Source organism: Zalophus californianus, chromosome 6 (assembly GCF_009762305.2).
Source record: "Zalophus californianus isolate mZalCal1 chromosome 6, mZalCal1.pri.v2, whole genome shotgun sequence".
NCBI classification, from domain to species: domain Eukaryota; kingdom Metazoa; phylum Chordata; class Mammalia; order Carnivora; family Otariidae; genus Zalophus; species Zalophus californianus.
Genome location: NC_045600.1, coordinates 94,056,382 through 94,078,600, shown reverse-complemented (window position 1 = coordinate 94,078,600; position 22,219 = coordinate 94,056,382).

Genomic DNA, 22,219 nt, shown 5'->3' with positions numbered 1-22,219 from the left:
TCCCATTCAATCCCTTACCTATCCTGCAAAAGGTCAAGAAACTTTAACTGCCAAGGATGAGAATGCCATAAAAAAAGCCAAATCATGACTCAAAAGGGAAACCCTTCTGGGTATCTTATCAGAGAAATCCGTCACTCACAGGTATCAATTCAGAAATTGCAGAAAGATGTCCTTCCCTGACTACCCTGTGCAGCTATCTCTCCCACATTACATCCACACACTGCCACCCCCAAGAGCAAACACTGCTGATACCTGCAATTCCCATAATTATCCCTCCATCTCATTTGCCTGCATTTAACAGGGGCTTTTTCACCAGTTAAAATGGGAACATCCTGGGGGATGGGGAATTGGAGAAAGGTGGTCAAAAGATACAAACTTCCAGTGATAAGATAAATAAGTACTAGAGATGTAATGTGCAATATGATGACTACAGCTAACACCACTGGAAAAGTGTTAAAAGAGTAAATCCTGAGTTGTCATCACAATGAGATAGTTTTTCTTTTCTTTTTATTGTATCCATATGAGATGAGAGATGTTAATTAAACCTACTGTGGTAACTATTTCACAAATATATGTAAATCAAACCATAATCTTGTGCACCTTAAACTTACACAGTGATGTATATCAATTACTTCTCAATAAAACTGGAAAAAAATTTAATGTGACTATCCTGAAGAAGGAAGGGACACATGAGGAATTTTTTTTATTTTTTTATTGTTATGTTAATCACCATACATTACATCATCAGTTTTTGATGTAGTGTTCCATGATTCATTGTTTGTGCTAACACCCAGTGCTCCACGCAGAACGTGCCCTCCTCAATACCTATCACCAGGCTAACCCATCCCCCCACCGCCCCCCAGAACCCTCAGTTTGTTTTTCAGAGTCCATCGACTCTCAGACACATGAGGAATTTTATCTATCACTGTACCTTGTTAGAAATAATGTATCTCCTTGTTTCTTAGGGTAAGCAAAGATGGATAAAAAGGAGATTGCAAGAGCACATTCCTCACTGGACAGAACAGTTCCCCCTGCACAGGTGGGATAAACACTTCTGTTCCAATATGGAAGAGTTCCTCCAGGGGTGACTGGCTCTGCCTTGAGATGTCTTGGTCCTGTCTCTGTGGCAAGGATGACCAAGTGCCCTGATCTAAGCCAAACATCTAGGTAGGGAGCCCCAGCATACACAAGACATTGGGCTAGGCAGTGCTGGTGAGATCAAAAAGGTAGGTCTGTGCTCCTGGAGAGCTTAGAATCTAGTTGTGAAGACATGAATGTCTTGAGGGAAATCTACCAGGCCAGGCAGTCAACATTAAGTGAGGGATGGTGACTTGAGCTCCAGGATCAGGGAAATGAGCAGTCATTTCCATAAACGATGATGCTCCACTTCTCAAAGGTAGGACAGCCTCAGCTTTAGGATGTATTGCCCTTGTTCAAGACTTGGGACTGAGTAGATAAACAGACAGACAAGGGGCACCTGGGTGGCTCAGTCGACTGAGTGTCTGACTCTTAGTTTCAGCTCAGTTCATGATCTCAGGGTCCTGGTATTGAGGCCCACATCAGGCTCCCTGGTTGGCAGGGAGTCTGCTTGTCTCCTTCTTCTGCTCCTTCCCCCACTCGCACTCTCTCTCTCTCTCTAAAATAAATAAATTTTTTTTAAAATAGGTGGACAGATAGATAGGTGGATATAAGAGAGACAGAGGGAAACACAGAGAGAAGCCATAGAAGGAAACACCAGAAAATATTCCTTATCTTCTCTGACTGACAAACGATGATTTTCTTTTTTAAAAAGACTTTGTTTATTTGAGAGAGTGAGTGAGAGAGAGAGAGAGAGAGAGCACATAAGCAGGGGCAGAGGGAGAGAGAGAAGCAGACTCCCCACAGAATAGGGAGCCTGATGCAGGGCTCAATCCCAGGACCCTGGGATCATGACTTGAGCCGAAGGCAGACGCTTAACTGACTGAGACATCCAGGCGCCCCCAAACAATGATTTTCAAGTGTTCTTCCATCTCCTACTGTGACAATTATGGAATCACTAGTATAATTTGGGAGCTTTTCAATGAAGGTCTATTCTGGGATCTTTATATAGTTCCTTTTTATTCATATTTCCTCTTTCATTTGGAGAACTGGGCTAATTACCTATCTTTTGCTCAAGTAGATACTCATTTGCTCTAGCATAGAGGCCTATATGACAAAGGATGTTTCCCCACACCATTAACAGTAGTATTGAATTTCACCACCAAGGTTATGAGATGGTATAGATTAGAGAAAGCTTAAATGGGAGAGAGCAGACCTTGTTTACAGTTTCTAATTGCTGTTCTGCCTCCACCTCAATCATCTCAAATGTTTCTCTAGATTCTATTCTAGGGTAGTATTCAATGGGCCATTTGTGGTAATATAGCTAGCCCCTGTTTACTGAGCACTTACTATAGGCTGAGTAAATGAGTTAAGTAAATGAGTTAAGCACTTAACATACATTATTTCATTTAAGTCTCATACTGACCTCATATGGTTAGATTACGAAACTGATACTCAGGTAGTGATGTCCAAGATCACAAAGCCAAAAGGGACAAAGACAGAATTCAGACCCCAAATTATCTACTTTCAGGGCCCTTGTACTTAAGCACTAAATGGTACCACCTGTCTGGATAGCTGACCAACTCCTGGGGGTTGGGGTGAGGCTAAGGGAGAAGCTATATGCAGAAAAAAACCTGCAGCTCTACCTAGCCCATGGTTCCAAACTTGACCTGTCCTAAGGCTAAGAAACACAAGCAAACCAAAGCCTCCTATAGCCTTTTGCATAAGAATAAATTATAAAAAGAAGATAAGTGCTATTTTTTAGAAAGAAAGAAAAATGGGTGGACAGAACAGCAATTCAAGTTATCTCCCTTTCAAGAGTCTTCTCTGATATATATCAAATAGTGCTTCACAGAAGCCTAAGTAAGTGAATAGATATTCATGAGTTAATGAATAAACAAATGATCCTGGGGCAGTGTGATGGGTAAGAAGGAAAGAAACATCACAAGTAGCAATAACATTACCACAAATTAGATGCTAGTGTTAGACAGCAGAAGCAACTGGTTTTTATTAATGGTTTCAACACTGTCTCATGCTTAGGCTCAAAGTGATCTGGTCCCAACCCACCTTTCTGGTTTTCTCTATGCCTGAAACAGTGGATAAGCCTCCCTTCCACTCCAGCCAAATAAACTCCTCACTATCTTTTACTATATGTTCTCTATATTTTTGGTTAGTCCATATATTTTCCCTAATGAGCTTGTCTTTTCTCACCTACAGTCAAAAACCCTATCTACCCTCCACAGGCTAGCTGAAACTCTATTCCTCCCTTGTCAAGCTAAGAACAGGGCAGTGGGGCTTCCAGGAGCCTGGCTGTGGTCATAGCAGTCAGTAGATACCATTAACAAGAATTGCTCCCAGATGTACATGAGTAGTTTCTGTTCATTTTTGATGCTGGGGCAAATGAGGGCCACCCATGCAGGCTCAGTGTGTCTCACCAGCTCATCTCGGGTGTAAAATGCTTTTGCATTGCCCTAGTGAGATGTTGGTGTCCTGGTCTCAGGCTGAGCATGATCCAGGAGAGATGATGAACACACCACTAATGATAAAAACAGATCTTCCCAGCTGCCAAAATGAGCGCACTTAACCCTCTACATCTTACAAGTCTTGCTCCAAAAATCCTTTTACTGCACACCGTTTTTGCCTTTTGGCCACTGCTTATGCTGGCTCCCCTGTTTGCAGCATCCTTGTTTTATTTCCCTGCTGCTTCCGCTTTCTTTCTCTGGATAGCACCTCTCTTCCTTCAAGACACACCCCTCAGACATCACTCCCTCCAGAAGACCATCCATGACTATCTTTCAGGATCCCACGTGTTCCCATAATGTACTATGTACATTTCTATCACTGCCCTCATCATATTATTTTTTATTTAAGTGTCTACCTCCCCCAGTAACTGCCAACTCCTGTTCTAAGACTACGTCTCATCCATTGTTATATCTTATACAGATAGGAAGTCTAGAATAAAGCCTCTTTAACAAGCAGAAGCAGGAGGAGGATGGAGTGCTGCAGAGGAAAACTGTCAGGAGAACTGCATCTAGGAGCTGTCCAGGTTGCTGGTTGGGCTAGTCTGTGTCCATTCCTCACCCAGAAGGGCTCTCCGCCCAGGCCATGTCTGGTCTGCCACCTCAGCCTGACTTGAGCTTTGGCCTCTGACAGTAACCCCCATCCCTGCACCAAGTTCTTCTGTTCACTTGACCTTCCTGACGTTGGCCATTTTGCAGTTCCCACCCTGACTTAACTAGCTTGAACTCACCAGCTCCAAGCTAGCTCCCTGTCTCGGGTTTTGCCTGACATGACCACCAACCCCTGCTGTATCCCCTGCTACTCCCTGATGGAAGAGCAAGTTCCCTAGTAAGTTTCCTCTCAGGCCCCTGACTTTCTGTGCTGGGCAGCAGGGCCACAATCTCAGACTGAACAAGTGAATGCATTATCCAGATAAGTGAAGAGCAGCCACCTTGCACAGGGTACCCTCATGCTGTATAAAGCAGAGTATGACACAGGTAGTTTTTGTGATGTGCTATCTTCCATTCTCCATCCCACAACAGTCACATAGGGGACAGAGACTGGAAGGCAGCTCAGCACTCCTGGACCATGAGGGCAAAGGTAAAATGAATCCACCTGCTGTAGTCCAAGTGGGACCTCTTGCCTCTCATTAGCTGTGAGTGAGTCCAAGGTGTACCTTGTATATAGGATAAGCATAAAATTGCACCTGGTATCACACCTCAATATAGATAACAATGAACTAACAATGAAAAGAAGAAAAAATTAAAAGTTTGGTTGAACAATATAATTTTCTATCTCTTACAGGAATTGCCTACTCCTTAAGCTAAATTACTCTCTGCAGATTAAGGATTTTGAAAATTGCAACTCATGTTAGTTTAAATGTTTCAGCCTTTACCTCATGACAATCCTAAACACCATTCACATGTTACTCATGAGTCATAGTTTATTGCTGATGTAATGTAGTTTTCTATATACAATTTTCAAATAATGGACCATGCCCTATCCTACTGTATTGAAGTTTTCCAAGTGCTGTCCTTATCCACCATGTTGCTTTTATTGGTGGTTTCCTAATGACGCAGACTTCCCAGGACTGAATCCCTCCCATCATTACCTCTTACCAAGTGGCTTGGGTCTGGAGCAGTGAAGACAGCACCCCTTCTCTCTCACCCACTGATGTGGAAGCTCCACAAGTGTTAGACCAGTGAATCCCCAGGAACTGAAACCCCTTCAGAAGCAGAATACAAAGCCACCTGCATTTCTCAGGCTCCCTGCTCTCACCAAGCCCCTTAGATCCAGCCATAATAAAAGTCCCTCACAGAAAATCTTTCTCAGCTCTACAGTCTCCATTCCCACTGTAAGCATCCTTTGAACTAGAGCATTAGGCTTTCTCAGAAAAGTACTGGGCCACCCTTGAAGCTCTTAGTATATAAATACCATTCCCTTTTGCTATCTCATGAACACACACACACACACACACGCTGCTTGTGTGTATGTATAAGTTGTCTGGGAGCAACTACTGGTTCGTAGGTCAGAGAAGAGAGGAGAACCCTAAGTCCTTAGCCTAAGGTTTTAATGGCCTGGTAATTGTGTACTCAGTGGCCAGCAAAATGTTCAGGTTTCTCCCCTTCTCAGCTTAGCTTTGGAAGTGTAACAACCACTGATTTCAAAGGACACCCTAGCCTCAGAGGAATTAAGGGGTGCCGTTAGGAAGCTGATGACCTCGGCAGCTGTCAGAGCTGAAAATTGGCTGCCTTGTGCCTCTTGGCCAGCCCCCTTCACATCTGTGAAAGAAACCGGTCACGCTTGAATCACTCCTCTTTTGTCTTCATGGATTTTAATCTCTCCTCCAAGCCTAGGGGTGTTTATCAGGATATCAGAGTAAGGGAAGGAAAATATGATCTGTATCCCCTTGCCCACACATCTCACTCCCATATTCTACTATTAAACAAGTTGGCCAAGGCTGAATGTTGGAATCAGGTGTTTTCTATGTCTAGAGTCTGTCACTCTCAAAACATTGACTTACCAGTAAAAAGTTGTTGCTGCTGATAGCCAAGAATATTTCTAATCCAAAGCTGAGAGCAGGTAAAGCCCATTTTAAAGAGAATGTTTTGTTCACTGGGTGATTCTGAGCATCTTCTTTTCTTACCCCTGCTTTCTGCAATCCCAGGACCCTAGTTCTCACATGAAAACCACCCAGTGCTCCCTTCACCTGAATGGCCCAGGCCAACTGCTGAGCATTTTCTCTCTGCATCCACTCTCCTTCTGGATCCTAAAGCCTCTCTCCTCTGCCTTTTGAGCAGCTTCAGAAAACTCACCTCTACACAAGCTTTCCCAGGGGAATTAGAAAACAGACTGGCCTCCCACAAGCCTGGTAGAGGAGAAAGAGTCTGGGACTCGAAGGTAGATCCAGGAGTTGTCTCTGCCATTAACTATCTGTGCCTCCTCCATAAGAGCCTCGGGTACCACTACCTACAAAATGAGAAGTTTGAACCCCAAAGACCTTTCCATCCCTAAAACCTCATGCTCAATGGCCCTACTCTGCATGTATTTCTCACAGACTATTCTACAAATTTGAAAAATCTCTACCTAGTGTTCATACCTGGTATACATACCCTTTGCCTCAATTTAGTGTTTTATTTCTGAACTTACAAAATGCTATTGTTAATATTTTTTACCTAAATAAGAATATGACTAAAGCAGTTGCTTATACTTGCATCTACATAACATCTAGATGAATTCTGAACATTTTAGCCAAACAGTCTATGTCTATGAGGCTAAGAATGTGGAATTCCATAAATTTATCTGGATATTTTATCATGGGGAGGCAAAACATTCAGAATATGACTCATTTGGAGGTTTTGCCATCAGGGAGACTCCCTGATTGAACTTTAAACATCTGCCCTCCATAGCATTTGTTGCTACTGAAATAACTTTCGATGGCTAATATTCTTGATTATGATGAATTGTTCCTTTGCCCTCTGAGAGGAACTATTCTGAAAATCCATCAAGACCCTACTGAAATGCAAAACTTAATGTTTCTATCATTTTTGTCTTCCAGACCCCGAAACTGAAATTTTTCAAGCTTTATTCTGTGATGTTAGCACATCCTTAAAATTGTCATTTTTTCCACAAATGCAAAACTTATTTCTGTATGATGAAAATCAACAAGATAATGATTAGCTGAGTTAAGGCAAGAAAGCAAACTGAATACCAAGTACAAAATGTTTAAAGGTGTTATCTCTTTTTAGATATCTAAAATTGTATTTCTGATTTTTCTTTGTTATCCTTTCTCATAGAGATTTTAAGCAAATAATATTAAACAAAGCTATGTACTAAATTAGCTACCATGCTTGCTTTCATAAATCAGAATCTATAACTCAGTTTTTTTTTTTTCTACCACCCTGCCTTATATTCCTGTAGGATAGGAAAAACCTTGGCAATCATCCTGAAATTGCCAGGGGGTAGGCAGCAGAATGTGCTTCTGACCATTGAAATACTCTCATTGTTCACACACTAGCCACACCACAGAATGACCTCTTTCTAACACTGACAAGTGAACACGAACAGCTCTGTGACTTTGATTGGCGGTTCACTGGGTCTCTGACCTTGAATGACATTGCTGGCACATTTTGATTGGCAGTCTACCACACAGCAGACCACCTCCAGTACACATGCCCACACTCCAGAAATTAGCTCTTATCTTTTCAAAAACACTCTTGTGTTCCCAAAACATGGACTAAACATGAACCAAAATGTGACTGCGGGCATCAAAAGCCTGAAAAAAAGCATGATCTTTAATTTACAAACCTCAGATCCCGCTATAATTGACACATCCAGTGATGCAGTTGGTCAGACTTTGGCTGCATCTCCATGAGGTCAAACATCAAAATTAGATGAGAGAAATTCAGACAGTCACGCAGATATGTTGTCTACAGGGCACCAAACATTCAAATACTTAGGCACCTCTGGATGGTTCTTGACATGCAGACAAAACATCTGAGTGACTGGTGAAAGGTTTCATTTCTCTCTGGATGCTTAGGCATACCAAAGGGAAGTCTCAATCTCTGCCAGTCTCATGCTGCATGTGCTTGGCTGAGAAAGAGGCTGATGATGCCCTTGCCACTATTCTGGTGAATGAATATATGCTCATTTTAACCCAGTACTCTACATGGGACCCAAATTTTTCCCTTAATAAATAAAAATATATTTTCAAATAAAATGCCACACATGTCTTAAGAAACCATTGCCTTTCTTTTAAATTAAAATCAACATGCTCCAAAGTTGGCAATAATCCCTGAACTCCCATACTCCTGGTTAAAGAGAGCCTATTTTATGCCTGTGCTAAACCCTGGTTCCTCCAGAAGCTCCACTAAAATGAGAGTGAAAGAATGTAAAAATTACAAACCTTCAATATAAAGAAAATGAGGAGACAACAGCAAGTGAGAACAAAAAAATCTCAGGAGTCAGAAAGTAGGTGGAGGAATTAACAGAAGTGAAAAATTTTAACAACTAAATACCTGCAGAGAAGAAATAAGCTAGTTCCCCCCACAGTATCCTGGGAAGGCTTAGGAATTAGAGACCCGTGGTGCCATGGAAGAAAGGGGAAGTGGGACTGAAACTAGGACAGGTGGATGAATGTCAGCATAAGAATTTAGATTCCCAGGCTTCCTCCCTAGCCACCAGGCAACCAGTGTCTCTTACCCCACCAAGAAGCTCATTCTATGGAGAGAATGAACCAAAGAAAATCCAAACTGTGACGAAGAAGCAGGCAAGAGCACTGTAGTGAAAACAGGAAAACATGAAAAGTCCCACATCCTAAATGGTAAACCCCCAGCCTCTTTCTGCTACCCAACTGAGATAGTGCTGGCAGCCAGGTGTAGACCTCCCTGTCGTAGGTCAGGATCTCTGGGAAAGAAATGCTGAAGGCAAGATTTGTGTGCAGGGCACTGGAAGTGCCCTCAGGATCAACATCTTTGGAGGAGGGCAGGAAGCATGACTAGACAGAGGAAGAAGTTGAAGAGCAATACAGTGATAACAAAGGACTTTGTCAATCCCATGAGGAGCTCTGGAGCTGGAACGGCCCTTGTGAGTTGCCCCATATTGAAGCAAAGGGCCAGACATTTGTGCCCCCACATCAACCAATCACAAAATATGGGCTTCTCTCCTCTGCTAGAGGCAATTCAAGAAGATGGACTGGGCTGAGAGCTGTCAACCACAACCCCCAGCAAAGGAAGGAATGACTGATTGAGCCCTCAAGGGCAGAGGGGATCTGGAAGTGCAATTCAGGGATGAGTAGGATGCCACCCCCATCCCTGTCACACTCTCACTTGTCAATAAGTGAGATTAAAAATTTACTCCATCAGGAAGACAGGCTGGTAACTAAATGATAATACAATGAGTCACATGCTTACCAAAATTATGGAATGAAGGTTTATTTAGTTCCAAGTGGAGAAATGAAAGTATGGAGGTTCTGGATTATTTTATCAGGTTAAAGACATATGAACTAGACATGGAAGGATGCTCTGAGATGTATCAGCTGGGAGAGAAAGAACAACTACAGCAGGTGGAAGGCAGAGAATGAACGAAGCAATGGAAGTACATCCAGACCACTGACTAAGTCTAATAGGAGCAGACAGTGAAGCAGAAAAGGATGAGGAGAAATGTCTGTAAGGCAGCCGTAACTGGAATTAAGTCACCTGCACAGTGGGGAGCCAGTGGAGGTTTCTGAGCAGGGAAAGAAACTGACAAATGTCATGTTTCCAGATTTTACTGTCAGTGGTTACAGAAAAGATTAGAAATGAGAATGGTTTAGAAATGTGAGTTAGAAGAAATTTTAGAAAATCCAGAGAGGCACTATAAAAAGGGTTTTAAGAATGCATGCCGTGGACTCAGTTAGGCCTAGGTTTTAATTCTCATTCTGCTACTTACCAGCTAGGAAAGCTTGCACAGATCACTTAACCTCATTGTCTCAACTGTAAAGTGTGGGACAAAAATACCTGCTTTAAAGGATTTGGGAGGACAAATAAATGAGATAATATATATAAAGTGCTTAGTCTAGCACCTAGCACAGAGGAAGTGCTTATTAAATGAAATCTGATCAGGATCAGCAGCAATATCCACATGCTGTTGGCTTTATTATCATGCAGTCAGGAGGAATGGGGAGGAAAGGAGGAAGGGAGGAATGTGAGAAAAACTTTTAAAGAAGAATCAAGAAGAACTGCGTTTTTTCTATGAAAAGAAAACAAAATGGGTGGATTCGATGACGCCTTCATGGTTTTGGGCCTGGGTACCTAGAATAATGGTGACACCATTGCAAGAAAAATGGACAGCTAAAGGGTAGGAAATTTGGTACAATTTTGAAATATTTGACTTTAAAAGAGGTCTTACTTGCTCAGTGTGAAGTTAGGTATGAGGATGTAGCTGAGAGAAAGAGAGTGTCAAGGAACTGTTTAGAGAGGAGGAATGGAGATGCAGCCTCAGTTCTGAAGGATATTCACATTTAAGAATGAAAATAAAGTTGTAGGGGAAAAAACAGAATAGTAGATAAGACAGAATGTGAAGGGTAGTTTTATGTGTCAATAGAGTAGGCCACAAGGTACCCAGATATTTGGTCAATCGTTATTCTGGGTGGGCCTGTGAGGATGTTTCTGGATGAGATTAATATTTGAATCCGTAGACTGAGTAAAGCAGATTGCCCTTCCTAACGTCAATGACTGTCATCTGATTAATTGAAGGCTTGAAAAGAAAAAAAGACTGACCCTCAGCAAGAAGAGGGAACTCCTCTTGTCTGACTGCCTTGAGCTGGGACACCTGTTTTCTCCTGCCTTTAGATGAGAAATTAAACATAAGCTCTTTCTGGGTCTTGAGACTGCCAGTATTCAGACTAGACCACCAGGTCTCCTGGGTCTTCAGTTTGCCAGTTGCAGATCTTGGGATTTGTCAGTCTCCATGATCATGTGAGCCAATTTCTTATAATAAATAAATATTTCATCATATTTACATACCTAAATTATATAGATAGCTAGATAAATGTACAGACAGATACATAGATATCCTATTAATTCTGTTTTTCTGGAGAGCCCTAATACAAAGGATGAAATTCCAAGGAAAAAGAGAATTTCAAGAAGGAAGAGGTAAGTGATATGCTAGATGTCCGTATAGTTAAATAAAAATGATTCTACCCCCCAAAAAAAGAAAAGAAAATGAGGGTCCATAAGTAACCTCAGGGGTTGGGTAACCTTGCCATAAAAAGTTTTAACAGAGGGGGCAGAGCAAGATGGCGGAGGAGTAGGAGACCTGGATTTCATCTGGTCTCAGGAATTCAGCTGAATAGGGATCAAACCATTCTGAACACCTACGAACTCAACAGGAGATCGAAGAAGAAAGTAGCAACAACTCTCTGAACAGAGAAGCGACCACTTACTGGAAGGTAGGATGTGGGGAGAAGTGAATCCGAGGAGATATTCGGGAAGATAGACGGCAGGGGAGGGGGCCTCCGTCGGCTGCTTCTGGCAAATGCTAGAGCCCCGGAGCACAAAATTGGAACTTTTAAAAGTCGGTTCCGCTGAGGGACGTCACTCCAGTGGCTAAGCGGGAGGTGGAAACCTCGCGGGACAGTGTGGACTCAGGACCCTCGGGGTCACAGAAAGACCGGGGGTACCTGAGTGCAGCAGAGCTCCCAGGTATCAGAGCAGGGAAGCCGGCTGCAGAGACAGAGCCGAGGTGCGGGCTCTCAGCTCGGGGTTGCCATAAACTGTGATCCGCGGCCCAGTTCGGCCACTGCACCTCCAGCAGGGATCCAACAAGCAGCAGAGCCGGGGAGACTCCCCTCCCTCCCCCAGAAGGAGTGGCGCAGGAGCGCACCGCAGGGATCTGCTGGGTTTGCAGACTCCACACAGGGTCAGGTGCCAGAGATACAAACGCTCGGTCACAGGCCGGGAGAGCACGGAGTGCGGCCGGAGACCTGGGAGACAGGAGTGATTGACTGCTTTTCTCTGGGGGCACACTGAGAAGCGGGGCCCCGAGTTCTCAGCTCCTCCGGGCAGAGAGTGGGAGGCCACCATTTTCACCCTGGTCCTCCAAAGCTGTACCGAGAGCTTGCAGGGAACAAAAGCTCCTGAGAGCAAACCCCAGCAGCTTGCTTAGCCCGGACGACAAGGGCGGGGCAATTCAGCCTCCGGCAAAGACATTTTGGAACCACGGCAACAGGCCTCTCCCCCAGAAGATCAGCACAAACAGCCAGCAAGCCAAGACCAAGTCTGCCGATCAAGGAGAACGGGAGAACTCCAGCGCTAGGGGAATACTGCACATAGAATTCATGGCTTTTTTTACCACGATTCATTAGTTTTTCAAAGTTAATTTTTTAACTGTTTTTTGGGGTTTTTTTTTTAATTTCTCTTTTTCCCTTTTTCAACCAACATCTTATCAATCCCTTTTTTAAAAAAACATTTTTTATTTTTCATTTTTACAGTCATATTTTATCCCTTCATAGTAGTTATCGTTATTTTTGGCATATATATAAGTTCTTCTCAAAATTTTGATATATAGTTTCTTCTAACAGATCAGAATATACCCTAAATCACTAGTGTATGGCTTTGTTCCAGTCTCCTGCCTGATCACAGTCTCTCCCATTTTTTTTCCTTTCTTTTTTTTTTTTTTAAATCTTCTTTCTTCTTTCAAACAACTTCTTATCAATTTCGTTTATAAAACCTTTTATAATTTTCATCTTTACAGTCATCTTCCATCCCTTCATTGTATCAACCCTTATTTTGTACATATATAAGTCTTTCTTCCTTTAAAATTTTAGGAGGCACTTTCTTCTAACAGACCAAAAACCACCCAAAATCTAGTGTGTGGCACTGATCTATGCACTAGCCTGATCATATTTGATCATATTCTGTTTTTCTTTTGTTTTGTTCTGTGTTTGTTTGTTTTTATCTTTTTCTTTTTCTTTTTCTTTTTTTCTCTTTCTTTTTTCTTTCTTTCCCTTTCTTTTCCCCTGGTTTCAGGTCTTTTCTGATTTGATTAGAGTATATTTGCTGGGGATGTTGTTAACCTGTTAGCATTTTGTTCTCTCATTCATCTGTTCTCCTCTGGACAAAATGAAAAGACAAAAAAAATCACCTCAGCAAAAACAACAAGAGGTAGTACTGTCTGCCAGGGACCTACTCAATACGGACATTGGTACGAGGTCGGACCTAGAGTTCAGAATCATGACTTTAAAGATACTAGCTGGGCTTGAAAAAAGCATGGAAGTTATTAGAGAAACGCTTTCTGGAGAAATAAAAGAACTAAAATCTAACCAAGTCGAAATCAAAAAGGCTATTGATGAGGTGCAATCAAAAATGGGGGCACTAACTGTTAGGATAAATGAGGCAGAAGAGAGAATTAGCGATATAGAAGACCAAATGATGGAAAATAAAGAGGCTGAGAAAAAGAGAGAGAAACAACTACAGGATCACGAGGGCAAAATTCGAGAGATAAGCGATATGATAAGACGAAACAACATTAGAATAATTGGGATCCCAGAAGAAGAAGAAAGAGAGAGAGGGACAGAAGATATATTGGAGCAAATAATAGCAGAGAACTTCCCTAATGTGAGGAAGGAAACAGGCATCAAAATCCGGGAGGCACAGAGAACCCCTCTCAAAATCAATAAAAATAGGTCAACACCCCGACATCTAATAGTAAAACTTACGAGTCTCAGAGACGAAGAGAAAATCCTGAAAGCAGCTCGGGAGAAGAGATATGTAACCTAAAATGGTAGAAACATTAGATTGGCAACAGACCTATCCACAGAGACCTGGCAGGCCAGAAAAGACTGGCATGATATCTTTAGAGCACTAAACGAGAAAAATATGCAGCCAAGAATACTATACCCAGCAAGGCTGTCATTGAAAATAGAAGGAGAGGTAAAAAGCTTCCAGGACAAACAAAAACTAAAGGAATTTGCAAACACAAAACCAGCCCTAAAAGAAATATTGAAAGGGGTCCTCTAAGCAAAGAGAAAGCCTAAAAGCAGCAGAGATCAGAAAGGAACACAGACAATATACAGTCACAGTCACCTTACAGGCAATACAATGGCACTAAATTTATATCTTTCAATAGTTACCCTGAATGTAAATGGGCTAAATGCCCCAATCAAAAGACACAGCCTATCAGATTGGATTAAAAAACAAGACCCATCAATATGCTGTCTGCAAGAGACTCATTTTAGAACCAAAGACACCCCCAGATTGAAAGTGAGGGGGTCGAAAACCATTTACCATGCTAATGGACACCAAAAGAAAGCTGGGGTGGCAAACCTTATATCAGACAAATTAGATTTTAAACCAAAGACTGTAATAAGAGATGAGGAAGGACACTATATCTTACTTAAAGGGTCTATCCAACAAGAAGATCTAACAATTATAAATATCTATGCCCCTAACATGGGAGCAGCCAATTATATAAGGCAATTAATAACAAAACCAAAGAAACACATTGACAACAATACAATAATAGTGGGGGACTTTAACACCCCCCTAACTGAAATGGACAGATCACCTAAGCAAAAGATCAACAAGGAAATAAAGACTTTAAGTGAAACACTGGACCAAATATACTTCACAGACATATTCAGAACATTCCATCCCAAAGCAACGGAATACACAGTCTTCTCTAGTGCCCATGGAACATTCTCCAGAACTGATCACATCCTAGGTCACAAATCAGGTCTCAACCGATACCAAAAGATTGGGATTATTCCCTGCATATTTTCAGACCACAATGCTTTGAAACTAGAACTCAATCACAAGAGGAAAGTCGGAAAGAACTCAAATACATGGAGGCTAAAGAGCATCCTACTAAAGAATGAATGGGTCAACCAGGAAATTAAAGAAGAATTTAAAAAATTCATGGAAACCAATGAAAATGAAAACACAACTGTTCAAAATCTTTGGGATACAGCAAAGGCAGTCCTGAGAGGAAAGTATATAGCAATACAAGCCTTTCTCAAGAAACAAGAAAGGTCTCAAATACACAACCGAACCCTACACCTAAAGGAGCTGGAGAAAGAACAGCAAATAAAGCCTAAACCCAGCAGGAGAGGAGAAATAATAAAGATCAGAGCAGATATCAATGAATAGAAACCAAAAGAACAGTAGAACAGATCAATGAAACTAGGAGCTGGTTCTTTGAAAGAATTAACAACATTGATAAACCCCTGGCCAGACTTATCAAAAAGAGAAGAGAAATGACCCAAATCAACAAAATCATGAATGAAAGAGGAGAGATCACAACCAACACCAAAGAAATACAAACAATTATAAGAACATATTATGAGCAACTCTATGCCAACAAATTAGATAACCTGGAAGAAATGGGTGCATTCCTAGAGATGTATCAACTACCAAAATTGAACCAGGAAGAAATAGAAAACCTGAACAGACCTATAGCCACTGAGGAAATTGAAGCAGTCATCAAAAATCTCCCAACAAACAAAAGCCCAGGGCCAGATGGATTCCCAGGGGAATTCTATCAAACATTTAAAGAAGAATTAATACCTATTCTCCTGAAACTGTTCCAAAAAATAGAAATGGAAGGAAAACTTCCAAACTCATTTTATGAGGCCAGCATTACCTTGATCCCAAAACCAGACAAAGACCCCATCAAAAAGGAGAATTACAGACCAATATCCTTGATGAACATGGATGCAAAAATTCTCACCAAAATACTAGCCAATAGGATCCAACAGTACATTAAAAGGATTATTCACCATGACCAAGTGGGATTTATCCCTGGGCTGCAAGGCTGGTTCAACATCTGCAAATCAATCAATGTGATACAATACATTAACAAAAGAAAGAATAAGAGTCATATGATCCTCTCAATAGATGCAGAAAAAGCATTTGACAAAGTACAGCATCCTTTCTTGATCAAAACTCTTCAGAGTATAGGGATAGAGGATACATACCTCAATATCATAAAAGCCATCTGTGAAAAACCTACAGCAAATATCATTCTCAATGGGGAAAAGCTGAGAGCTTTCCCCCTAAGGTCAGGAACGCGGCAGGGATGTCCACTATCACCACTGCTATTCAACATAGTATTAGAAGTCCTAGCCACAGCAATCAGACAACAAAAAGAAATCAAAGGCATCCAAATCGGCAAAGAGGAAGTCAAACTCTCACTCTTTGCAGATGATATGATACTGTATGTGGAAAACCCAAAAGACTCCACCCCAAAACTGCTAGAACTCATACAGGAATTCAGTAAAGTAGCAGGATATAAAATCAATGCACGGAAATCAGTGGCATTCCTATACACCAACAACAAGACAGAAGAGAGACAAATCAAGGAGTCGATCCCATTTACAATTGCACCCAAAACCATAAGATACCTAGGAATGAATTTAACTAAAGAGGCAAAGGATCTGTACTCAGAAAACTATAAAATACTCATGAAAGAAATTGAGGAAGACACAAAGAAATGGAAAAACATTCCATGCTCATGGATTGGAAGAACATTGTGAAGATGTCAATGCTACCTAGAGCAATCCACACATTCAATGCAATCCCCATCAAAATACCATCCACTTTTTTCAAAGAAATGGAACAAATAATCCTAAAATTTGTATGAACCAGAAGAGACCCCGAATAGCCAGAGGAATATTGAAAAAGAAAAGCAAAGCTGGCGGCATCACAATTCCGGACTTCCAGCTCTATTACAAAGCTGTCATCATCAAGACAGTATGGTACTGGCACAAAAACAGACATATAGATCAATGGAACAGAATAGAGAGCTCAGAAATGGACACTCAACTCTATGGTCAACTCATCTTTGACAGAGCAGGAAAGAATGTCCAATGGAAAATAGTCTCTTCAACAAATGGTGTTGGGAAAATTGGACAGCCACATGCAGAAGAATGAAACTGGACCATTTCCTTACACCACACACAAAAATAGACTCCAAATGGTTGAAAGACCTAAACATGAGACAGAAGTCCATCAAAATTCTAAAGGAGAATACAGGTAGCAACCTCTTTGACCTCAGCCGCAGCAACTTCTTCCTAGAAACATCGCCAAAGGCAAGGGAAGCAAGGGCAAAAATGAACTATTGGGATTTCATCAAGATAAAAAGCTTTTGCACAGCAAAAGAAACAGTCCACAAAACCAAAAGACAACCGACAGAATGGGAGAAAATATTTGCAAATGACATATCAGATAAAGGGCTGGGATCCAAAATCTATAAAGAACTTATCAAACTCAACCCCCAAAGAACAAATAATCAAATCAAGAAATGGGCAGAAGACATGAACAGACATTTTTCCAAAGAAGACATCCAAATGGCCAACAGACACATGAAAAAGTGCTCAACATCGCTCGGCATCAGGGAAATCCAAATCAAAACCTCAATGAGATACCACCTCACACCAGTCAGAATGGCTAGAATTAGCAAGTCAGGAAACGACAGATGTTGGCGAGGATGTGGAGAAAGGGGAACCCTCCTACACTGTTGGTGGGAATGCAAGCTGGTGCAACGAACCTCTGGAAAACAGTATGGAGGTTCCTCAAAGAGTTGAAAATAGAGCTACCATATGATCCAGCAATTGCACTACTGGGTATTTACCCCAAAGATACAAATGTAGGGATCCGAAGGGGTACGTGCACCCCAATGTTGATAGCAGCAATGTCCACAATAGCCAAACTATGGAAAGAGCCAAGATGTCCATCGACAGATGACTGGATAAAGAAGATGTGGTGTATATACACAATGGAATATTAAGCAGCCATCAAAAGGAATGAGATCTTGCCATTTGCAATGACGTGGATGGAACTGGAGGGTGTTATGCTGAGTGAAATAAGTCAATCAGAGAAAGACATGTATCATATGACCTCGCTGATATGAGGAATTTTTAACCTCAGGAAACAAACTGAGGGTTGCTGGAGTGGTGGGGGGTGGGAGGGATGGGGTGGCTAGGTGATAGACGTTGGGTAGGGTATGTCCTATGGCGAGCGCTGTGAATTGTGCAAGACTGTTGAATCACAGATCGGTACTTCTGAAGCAAATAATGTAATATATGTTAAGAAAAAAAAGAAGAAGAAGAAGATAGCAGGAGGGGAAGGATGAAGACGAGTAAGTCGGAGAGGGAGACAAACCATGAGAGACGATGGACTCTGGAAAACAAACTGAAGTTTCTAGAGGGGAGGGCGGTGGGGGGATCGGTTAGCCTGGTGATGGGTATTAAAGAGGGCACGTTCTGCGTAGAGCACTGGGTGTTAAGCACAAACAATGAATCATGGAACACTACATCAAAACTAATGATGTAATGTATGATTAACATAACAATAAAAAATTTAAAAAATAAGTTTTAATAGACCAAAGAAAGTGGATTGCTACATGGGAGGTTTATGAAGTCTCTCACTTTTTTTTTAAGATATTTATTTATTTGACAGAGAGAAACACAGCGAGAGAGGGAACACAAGCAGAGTGGGTGGGAGAGGGAGAAGCAGGCTTCCCGCTGAGCAGGGAGCCCGAGGCGGGGCTCAATCCCAGGACCCCAGGATCATGACCTGAACCGAAGGCAGACGCTTAATGACTGAGCCGCCCATGAGCCCCTGGAGTCTCTCATTTTAATCCAGCAAATCTCACCAAATATTTTCAGACAATATTTCAGATGAGGGTTGAAAGTCAAAAATGACATTCAAACTTATCCTTGAAAAACAAACATAGACAAATACATGAAGAATAGTAGAGCTGGTATCAATCCCCCTGCAAAGCACATTTCTCAGAAGCAGGTATTTAGTCCTGGCAAGGATGGTGCTGTTTGGTACATAAGCTTCCTGTGCCCGCTTTAGTAAATTCCTCAAATCTGAATTCAACAGAATTTATTCTCTCACAGTTCTGGAGGCCAGAAGTCCAAAATCATTTTCACTGGGTCCAAACCAAGGTGTTGCCAGGGCCATGCTCCCTCTAGAGGCTCTCAGGAAGAATCTGTTTCTTTGCCTTTTCCAGCTTCTGGAGCTGCATTCCTTGGTTCATGACCCCTTCCCCCATCATCAAAGCCACTGGCCTTGCATCTTCTTTCCCTGATTCTTCCCTCTGCTTTCTCTAACAACTTCCCTCTTTTATGTGTCTGTGTTAAATCTCCCTTTTATAAGGAAACATGTGATTGCACTTAGGGCCCACCTAGACAATCGGGGATACTCCCCATCTCAAGATCCTTAGGTTAATCATATCTTCAAATTCTTTTTTTTGTCATATAAGGTAACACTCACAGGTTCCAGAGAATAAGATGTGGATATCTTTTGGGGGAGCATTATTCAGCCTACACAGTTGGTAATCCAAGGACTGTGTCAAAATGTGAACCCTAGCAACCAGCGGACTCATCACTCAGCGTAGGTCCTAACCTCAAACATCCAAACTCAAGTACTTGAATGAGAAGTGCCCTAAAACCCAAACCTAAGCATAAACAGAAAAAATACAGGCATTTTAAAGAGAAGAGGAGATAAGACCCTTTTAAGAAAGATAACCCACAGTTGTGGAAGGACCGTCACTTAGCAAGAACTGTGAGCCAATCAGATGCTCTGTCAGGAGGCAAAGCAACAGAAAACCTGCCTAATTGGATTGGCTGCCTTAATGGGCCAGAAGTCAACAAGTCAGAATGAAAAATATACTCAATTCAGCCAGCTGGAATTGGTCGTAAAAAGGATGCAATAAAATAGGTCAATTTTCTGGGACTAGTAAGAGGGTCCATACCCAAATGGACTGAATGCTCTGTCTTTATGCACCTGTTTGTCATTTTGTGACTATAGCCTTAAACCACTCAAATGGGTGAATCTACCTTGTTTTTAAAGGGTTAAAACCAGGAAAAGAATTTATTCATTTTGAGCCACCTTCCTTACTACTGCCAGTCAACTAAATTTGTTGTAAGTTTGACCAGTCATGCTGGTTTTCTCCCTGTTCAGTGATACAGCTCATCATTTTTAATATGTTAATACCATTTCAGTGCATGTTTTCACTAAGGTACATCTGGATGTTCCCTCTTCTCAGAAAGCCATCACACTACATGCAATTCTGTTTTTATCTGCCTCCAACAGGGAACCTATTTTTATAGTAGATTAAATATTTGGGATCCAAATCGTCCACTGGACACAAAAGTGGACTCAAACTTTCAACTGTCCATAGCACATTAAAATGGTCATGAAAGAGGCAGAAATGGATACTTCCAAGATAGTTTCATCCTCAGGGTCTTTTTGTTGGTCCTGACCTGCCATTCCTAGCTTACTCTTCTAGAAAATATTTACTGAGCATCTGTCATTCAAGCTTCTTTATATAAGTTCCTGTTCCTAAGGCTCTCACAATAGAATGGAACAGAGGCAGAAAGATAGCTTCATACTGCCCAGATTCTGGATTTTCATCATATGGAGTTGTATCATGCCTACTGGCCCTGTGTGCTGTAATGGGGTGAATGGTGTCCCTGCTAAATTTATATTCACCCAGAACATCAAAATGTGACCTTATTGGAAAATAAGCCTTGTGAAGATATAATTAAAGATCTTGAAATGAAACCATCCTAGATTTAGGATAGTCTCTAAATCCAATGACGTATTAAGATTATTATCACCCTTGCTAATATAAAGTAAGAGCATATCCCTCTATCCATGCCTTATAGTAAACATTTCCAGTATTTTTCTAGTTCTCCATTAAGTTTCTGCAAGTTAACAGTTTATTCCTGTTTCAGCAATGTTGATGTTATTACCACAAGTCTTTGCTTTGTATCTTTCATTTTCCTCTCTAGCTGACATCTTAGTGGCATTTCCAGATGGGTATCGGCCTAAAAGACCAGCATTCCTCTTACTTTTCTTTGGCAAATAGGTGTTTAGGTCTATTAAAGCTAAAGACCATATTTACAGAAAACTACCATTTGGACTAAATTGACCCAAGAGATGACAGGGCATTTCCCTACACACACAATTGACTGTGTGTTTGAGTGAAGAGACCAAACTAAACAACTTTTTTGACATCAGTATAATTCAGTGCCTTCCGTTCCACATAAAAGACAGCCTTGACCCTCTGGCCAGGTTTAAATATTAAGTGTAAAAAAAAAAAAAGTGCCATTCGCCCCTGACAGGCTGATACATCTGCTAACTCAGGTTGGTTAGCTGATTTGTCCTATATCAGTCAGATCACGGGAGCACCTGGCTGTGTTACTGAGCAGTGGGTAAGGCAGGCAAGAAATGCCAACACCGGGAACTAAACGGAATGAGGAAAGAGATGCCTCAGCTGCACCACAGACAGAGGCAAGACATGCCCTCTAGCATTTCTAGACCCAAAGTCCTGATGGCCAAGAAAAGGCAAGAGGAACTCTAGTCCACAACACTGCACACAGACCCAACCCAGATGTGGGAATGGCACCACCATGTCATTGAGGGCAATAAGTAAAAGAAAGAGCAAAGGCTTGTAGGAATACGGTCAACCTTATCTGAACAGGAAAGTGTTTACAAGGGGATAGTAAGAGCAGGTGCTCGTCAGACAGGAAGTCAACAGCACACATGAATAAGGAAAAAGAAGTTAAGACAAATTAATTCCAACAGAGTGTAAAATTCTCTGGAGTCCAAGACAGCAAATAGAATCAGGGGATGAGAACTTCAGCATTTATGGAGCACGTTCTAGGTGTCAGGCACTGTGCTCAACACTTTCAATATATTACTAGTACACTGGTCCATTTTATAGTTGAGGCTCAGAGAGATTAAGTGACTGGCCCACAAAAACGTAACTGATAAGCAAATGCAAATCCAATTCTGTCCATATCAATGGCCCAAGTTCCTTTCTACAGTATCAATTGTTTCTCAGAGTATGAATTGAGACCACCTTCATCCAAGTCACCAGAGATGCTTGTTCAAAATAAAGGCCTGGGGCACCTGGCTCAGTTGGTTAAGTGTCCAACTCTTGGTTTCAGCCCAGGTCATGATCTCAGGGTGGTGAAATCTCTCTTCCTCTTCCTCTGTCCCTCCCCATCCCCCGTGATATCTCTCTCTCTCTCTCTCTCTCAAATAAATAAATACTCAACACTCCTGAATCAGACTCATGGTAGATTCTATATACACTCAAGTTCTAGAACCACTGCACCCAACACAGTGCTTACTCTCTAAGAGAAGCC